Raw genomic sequence first — 8461 nt, 5'->3', positions numbered from 1 at the left:
CACGGGACGTGCTCTAGTCGATGTGTCGGAAGGGAAAGTAGTTTTATGAATAGGAGACGATAAGATCGAGTTTGATATGAATCAAGCAATGAAGTATCCTATGGAGGATTTCGCTTGTATGAAACTTGATCTAGTTGAAGAATGTGTAAATGACATTGTTCAAAAATAAGAAATAATAGAACCTATAATGAGTGAGGAATTAGAAGATAAGGACCCAGAGCCTTTGATTCGAGAAGATGGACCAGTTCCACCTTCAATTATAGTTCCACCTAAATTAGAACTTAAAGAATTACCAAACCATTTGAGGTACGCTTTCTTAGGCGAAGGCGATTCTCTACCTATAATTATCTCTAACAAACTAACACAGGTTCAAGAAGAAAAATTAAAGGAAGTTGTTAGAAATAGAATAGGAAGTATGGGATGGCAAATTTCAGACTTAAAAGGAATTAATCCTAGTATTGTAATGCACAGAATTCACTTAGAAGAAGATAAGCCGCCTAAAGCGGATAGGCAAAGATGCCTCAATCCGAGTATGAAAGAAGTGGTCAAAAATGAGATTACTAAACTTCTAGACAATGGAATCATTTATCCTATTTCGGATAGTGAATGGGTTAGTCCGATCCATTGTGTACCCAAAAAGGGAGACATAACTGTTGTAAGGAATGCCGAAGGTGAATTAATACCTACACGAACCACCACCGGTTGGAGGGTTTGTATAGATTACAGGAACCTTAATAAAGCAACTAGGAAATATCATTTTCCTCTTCCTTTCATCTATCAAATGATCGAAAGGATAGCTGGTCATGCTTTTTATTGTTTTCTAGATGGTTATTTCGGATTCTTTCAAATATATATTTACCCGGATGACCAAGACAAAACAACATTCACATGTCCTTATGGAACATTCGCATGTAGGAGAATGCCCTTTGGTCTATGTAACGCACCAGCAACTTTTCAACGTTGTATGACTGCGATTTTTAATGATTTCATTGAAGATATCATGGAAGTTTTTATGGATGATTTTTCCGTTTATGGAGATTTTTCGATTCATGCCTACAAAACTTGGATAAAGTTTTGTCTAGGTGTGAGGAAACAAATTTAGTATTAAACTAGGAAAAATGTCATTTCATGGTTGACGAAGGAATTGTTTTAGGTCACAAAATATCTGAAAAAGGATTAGAAGTGGATAGAGCAAAAACTTCAGTAATAGAAAAATTACCCCCTCCAACTACTGTTAAGGGAGTAATGTCGTTTTTAGGACATGCCGGTTTTTACAGAAGATTTATTAAGAATTTCTCTGTAATTTCCAAACCACCTACTAATTTACTCATGAAAGATTCAACCTTTGATTTTAATGAAGATTGCGTTAAAGCTTTCGAAACATTGAAAACAGCTCTAGTCAGTGCACCTATTATTGCTAAACCCGATTGGAATTTACCTTTTGAAATTATGTGTGATGCAAGTGACTTAGCTGTTGGATGTGTTTTAGGTCAAAGGAAGGATAAGAAACTTCATGTCATTTATTATGCAAGTCACACACTGTCTGGTGCACAATTAAACTACACCACAACCGAGAAAGAAATGTTAGCTGTAGTTTTTGCATGCGGTAAGTTTAGGTCATACTTGTTAGGTTCGAAAGTTATTATTTATACTGATCACGCAGCTTTAAGGTATTTATTTACTAAAAAAGATGCAAAACCACGTCTAATCAGATGGGTTTTATTGTTACAAGAATTTGATATAGAAATTAAAGACAAAAAGGGAGTCGAAAACCTTGTCGCCGATCATCTATCGAGACTAGAAGATGAAAACGGTCCTATAGGCGAAAGTATCGGTATACGAGATGATTTCCCTGATGAATATCTCTATCAAATAAAAAGTTTCATGTCACCATGGTATGCAGATATTGCAAATTATCTTGCAGCCAACATTGCTCCGGAAGGATTAACTTTCCAACAAAAGAAGAAATTCTTCTTTGACATTAAACAATATTTTTGGGAAGATCCTTTTTTGTTTAGAACTTGTGGTGACGGGATAATTAGGAGATGCGTTAGTGAAAATGAATATGAGTCTATAATGTCTGAATGCCATTCTAGCTCATATGGAGGACATAACAGCGTTAGTAAGACAGTAGCCAGGATATTTGAATGTGGATTCTTTTGGCCTACATTGTTTAAAGATGTCCGTTCATTTATTACTCGTTGTGACAAATGCCAAAGAACGGGAAATTTAGGTAGAAAAGATGAGATGCCCCTCACAAACATATTAGAAGTTGACGTATTCGACATGTGGGGAATAGATTTCATGGGACATTTTCCTCCTTCTAATGGTAAAACTTACATATTAGTCGCCGTAGATTATGTTTCAAAGTGGGTTGAAGCAATTGCAACCCCGACAAACGATTCTAAAGTTGTTGTTAGGGATGGAAACGGGTAGTGTATCCGCGGGTACCCGGCACTACCCGACCCTAATGGGACTACCCGTACCCTGTATAAAAGGGTATGAGACGGGTATGAGATCAAAATCATTACCCGTTAGGATAATGGGACGGGTATAGGAATACCCCCTAGGGTACCCGGTACCCGTTACCTGTCATAAAAAAAATTATATTAATAAATATCATTGTTTTTTCGATGTAAGACATGAAATTTAAATCCCGACTATTTATTTTTCAACAATTGAGTGATACAACTAAGCTACTTTATTCTTATTAATTAAGGTTCGATTTATTCAATTTTTAGATTGATGATTTATTAAATTTATAGTTTGTCAAATTTGTAATATTTTTTTTTTATTTATTGATTCTTAACGGGTAAGGGTACCCGCAGATTAAATGGGAAGGGTATGGGATGCAAAAAGTATACCTGTTAGGGTAATGGGACGGGTACGGGTAATTAAAAAATAAAAGGGTAAGGGTTTGGGAATGGCATTACCCGCGGATACCCTACCCGTTGCCATCCCTAGTTGTTGTTAGTTTTCTTGACGATATATTTTGTAGATTTGGTTGTCCTAGAGTCATCGTTAGTGATGGCAGTACCCATTTTATAAACCGAAGTTTTGATATACTTATGAAAAAATATGGAGTACGCCACCGCGTGTCAACGCCTTACCATCCTCAGTCAAATGGTCAGACAGAGATATCAAATAGAGAACTCAAATGGATTCTAGAGAAAACAGTTTCATCTTCAAGAAAAGATTGGTCTTATAAACTAAACAATGCGTTATGGGCATACCGTACTGCATTTAAAACTCCAATAGGAATGACTTCATACCGCTTAGTGTATAGGAAGGCGTGTCATTTGCCAGTCGAATTAGAACACAAAGCCTATTGGGCTATTCGGGAATTAAACTTTAATTTGCAACAAGCATGTAATAAACGTTTGCTCGACTTAAATGAGTTAGACGAATTACGTCATTTATCTTACGAAAATGCGAAAATATATAAAGAAAAAGTGAAAAAATGGCACGATGCCAAGATTAAAGTCAAAAACTTTAATATTGGGGATAAGGTGCTGTTATTTAATTCACGACTCCGTTTATTTCCAGGGAAACTTAAGTCCAGATGGGCAGGACCATATCTGGTCCTCAATGTATTTGATTATGGCTCCTTAGAGCTTGAAGGACCTGATGGAGTTCATTTTAAAGTTAATGGTAATAGATGTAAAATCTACTACGAAAATATTTCAAACGAAAAAATTGCGGTTGTAACGCATTTTTTTGACAATTAAGTTCATTTAGATTTAATATATTTTATTTATTTATGTATTTTAAATTCGTTTAGTTAGTTTTAATGTGTTTTAATGATTTTTAATTTAGTTAAATTTTACATATGCCAATTTTATGATTTTTAATTATTAATAGACATTATATTAAAATTTAGATGCATAAAAATATATTTAAGTCATGCTTTTATTTTATTTTTAGACTTTTAGTATGTTTTTGGAGAAAATTGGTGATTCTCAGCCGAGAATTTGGAATTCTCAGTTGAGAATTCACATTTTCAGAATTAACCAAAGAGGTAGGGAATTTTCTGAACTTATCGAGAATATCTAATTCTCGACCGAGAATCGGAAAATAGGTTTTGACGCCTGATTTCCGCAAGGAAATCAGCGTGTCGCGACCGAGAATTTAGAACACTCGGTCGCGACACGCGCTATTTTTCCACCATCAGACCTTAATCATCTTCAACCTGCAGGCATAACTTTTCAGAAACGAAAAATTAGGTTTCTTCAATCTTCAGAGGTATGATTTTATGCCTTTTCGCATCAAAACAACACCTCATTTCATCCTAGAATCCTATAAATAAGTCCTAGAGGATCAAAGTTCTGTTACATTCTTTTCATCTCTGTCAGAACAAATTTCTGATTTTCTCAAACTTCCATTAATAAACTAAGTTCCAGACAACTTTGTTTCTTTGATTCCTCCCAAACACCATGACTACTAAACACAAAACCTCTAAGAAAATTGCTGCTTCCGGCAGTAACCGTCCCGACTTATCCAAACGATACGGTGCACCCTTTCTTATTTTCAATCATGATGAAGGAAGGCGCTACTGGAGGCTTCGTTACAAATTCTTCGTCGGAATGTTGTATATGGATGATTTTTTGAATAATCAACTCGGTATAAGCGATGACATGAGTCGCTATTTGGAACGCTTAGGGTGGACAAAATTCGCCAACATGCGATTTCCAATAATTGGCGATTGGATCCTCGAATTTTTCTGTACCGTTCGTTTCGTTAACAAACGACGGGTGCATCTTAGTTTTCATCGAGATGGCGAAATATTTACTTTCGGATACCCCGAGTTGCAGGCCTGGTTTGGTTTTCCCCCGAGGGATACAATCAAACGCCATCCTGGCAAAGACATGACATCCACTGATATTTGGAGAATGCTCACTGAATTCTGGCGATTCAATCCTAAACTCGCCTACAATCAGTCTTTTCACTCCAATTCAATGCTGTATTTACACAAGTTCCTGTGTCACAGTCTTTTCGGGCGCACTTTCAGCAGTAAAGTCCGAGACACTGACTTGTATGTCCTTGGCGATATATTCCAAGGAAATACCATTGATACTTCAAAAATTCTGATTGAGGGTCTTGTTGCCGCATCTCGATCCAAGGATAAAAAGATTGGATTCGGGAATATAATTTGCGGAATAATTCTCAGTACCAAGGGGACTATCAATATTCCTTGGAGCGAGGATGAGAGTTTTCCGACTCTCGATTATGAGTTTCTCGAGTACGAAGGTCTTGTGAAACGTGTATTTTGAGCAGGCCCTCATTGTCTTTCTGCACCAGAACGTCAGGCTTTCGTGCAGTTGCAAATTGATCGTATTAGGGCTAGAGAAATCCCGCTTGATAGGGATGAATATAGAGAATAGTTAGGTTTTTCAATTTTATTTTGTACATATTTCCTTATTTTGTTGTTATTCAATTCTTTATTTTTATGTTTTGTACATATGTGTTAATTTAATAAATCAAATTTTCTATTCATCTTAGTTCATTTATTGCTTTTCTAATAGTTAGATATATTTGTTCCATTTTCTCATGGATAAATCTATACTAAGTCCATTAAATGTTGACGAATTCTAATTATTCTTGGTTAAATGGTGATAAACACAAATGCTTAGAATAAACTAGTATGGTTTCTTAATCAACACATAATCCCACTTCATAAACTTAATTCATTGTGTTCAAGACATTAAGCTTTCATTCAATTGATTAAATACATGCATTTAATATGTATTAATATGAACTTAATATGCACTTAATATGATTCTTTTAACTTGTATGCATAAATGTGCATTAATGTTTCATTAATTCTTCATATACCATTTATTTCTCTCTAATTCCAATTAATAAGGATAAACCTTTGGTTTTCCTTGCAATTAATGTTATTTATTCTGGTTTTAAGTTCAGGTACAGTTTATATTAAGTTCATGACACAATTAACCAATTAAATTGCACAAACCAAGTCAAAAGGTACCCAAAACAGCCACTTTTGACCAATTCTCGGTCGAGAATTTAAAATTCTCGGTAAGTCCAGCAAAAACAGGCCGAAATCAGAGCAAACAATTCTCTGATTTTCGAGTGCCGCGATCGCGGATCGGCATTCTCGGTCGCGACACGCGACCTGTAGATTATTCCGGATTTTTGACCTATTTTTAGCCTATTCCTATTCCTATTCCACCTCTACATCTCCCTCTTTCACCCTATATAAACCTACTCCTTACACAAACCTCACATCACCTCACTTTTTACCCAATCCCCTACTCTAAACTCTTCCCCATAAATCACTTTCCCTTTTCCCAATTTATTCTTTACCCTTTCTACATCACTTACCAATTTAATCACCTACCCATTACAACTCCCAACTCATCTTCAAGCTTTTCTTTTCTCTCTTTTCTTCACTTCTTCTTCTTTGCAAACCCTAAACACTATTACCATGCCTAGACAAAAGCGTGTTGGTCAAAAGCCTCCGGTTATGGAAGCTAATCGCCGTCGTATTCGTTGCGGAGCCTATTTCGATATCGAAACGGAGGAGGAAGCCGCTCAATTTCTTCACTTTTCCAATTCCAAGCGGGAGTTTGTGGATATGCACTTCCTTGACTTCGATTCGGTAAGAGCATTGGATTTCTCTACTAGAATTGATGCTTTTATTGAAACATTGGGTTGGCAAGAATTTGTTTCTATGCGTTTTCCCCGTATTCATGAATACGTGGTGGAGTTTTTGGTCACTTTGACCATGAATAAGAAGAAGACATCAATTTCTTTTAGGAATAATGGTGTGACTTACACCATTGATTATGAAGCTATGGGAAACATGTTTGGTTTCCCTACTACTGATTTTTATGACAAGCCTAGGGATTTTGATAACGATTCTGTTTGGCAAACTCTTTCGGACCAAGATTATTTTAATTCCAAAAACACTTCAAGCAAGTTGATTAAGGACAATTGTGTGTTCTTCTTTCACAAATATTTGAGTTTTTCCTTGTTTGGTCGTATTGAGAGTTCGAAGATTCAAGTTCGGGATTTGTTTGTTTTGGATTGTCTGTTTAAGGGTTTGATGGTTGATAGCATTGGTATGTTGTTTGATAATTTGTTCCGTGCTTCGAGGGCTTCCACAATTCAAGTCCCTCTCGGAAATTTTATCACATCTATTGTTTTGGGAGCACAGGGTGAATTGGCCGATTATGACATGTCCACCTACCATGGGTATGTTCCAATTTTGGACATTTCAGCACTTGAGCGGGCTCACTTATTGCTTACTTCGGTTCCTCCTGTTTTTATTTCCTATGCTTCCCGAATTGCCCATCTTCGAGGCACTATGGGTGGAGGCGCTTCAAGTTCACAATTTGTAGGGACCGAAGGAGGAGGCGAGGAAGATGCACCGCCGGCTCAACCACAACCCCAAACACCTCAAGAGGATGATCTGGTGGACTTAAGGCGGATTTTGAACCAAATCAATTCCAATAATCGCCAAATGAATTTAAGAATTGATGATTTGGTGGAGAATAACATGGTGATGAATGACAACCTCAATACTTTGAGGCGCGAACATAGGTCTACTCGGCATCGGATGCTTTTCTTTTTCCGTCACCGCAATGTGGAGACTTCACCAACACCTCCGGATTCCCCGCCTAATGCCTAGGTTCTCTCTTTTATTTTTCTTGTTATCTTGTTAAGTTTGGTACAATTTTATTTATTATGTTTCGTACTATTTTTAATTTTATGTTGAATGGTTTTTATTTTGCTAAATTCTATTTTTATTTCGTATGCTTTATTTCGTGCTTATTTTTCCTGTTATATCAATTTTTGCACCAATGAGGACATGGTCCAATTTAAGTGTGGGAGGAGATATACATATATCATTTTAGTTTTTAGCACAAATACAAAATGCAACGAATAATGTTTATGATAATGCAACATATATTGCAAAACACATTTTATTTCACATTATTTTTCATAACTTTATATTTCCATATGTTTAAAATATTTTAACTTATGATTATTTTTAGGTTATCATTATCGATAGAAATATATTTCTATACGGGTATTATTTTTTCAATTTTTTTTTCATAAATCTCCTATACGATTTTAAGTATAAAAATTGTCTCGAGTAAATGTATTTAAGTAAAAATTCTTTATTTCAATCTCTATTTTATATCATGAAATTCATGATTCAATAAATCTTATTTTAAATTTTCAATTAGGTTTATAGGCATTAAATTGAACTAACAAATTTTAGCTCGGTTTGAATTTCTTCTTACATTAACACCAATTGAAGTTTTTAAGGAAACTTTAGTTATAATACATGTTGAATTTTAAGTCAAATTAGGATGAATGTGCTATCTTTCTTTTTCCCAAAGTTACAATTATCAATTTCATATTAATTAATCAATTAGTTGAATTCTTAACTTTTGGCCACGATTGAGACCAACCTTATCACAATCAAGTTATG

Source organism: Euphorbia lathyris, chromosome 9 (genome assembly GCF_963576675.1).
Source record: "Euphorbia lathyris chromosome 9, ddEupLath1.1, whole genome shotgun sequence".
Taxonomy (NCBI): domain Eukaryota; kingdom Viridiplantae; phylum Streptophyta; class Magnoliopsida; order Malpighiales; family Euphorbiaceae; genus Euphorbia; species Euphorbia lathyris.
The sequence above is the reverse complement of the archived record's forward strand: the minus strand, read 5'-3'. Positions refer to the sequence as shown.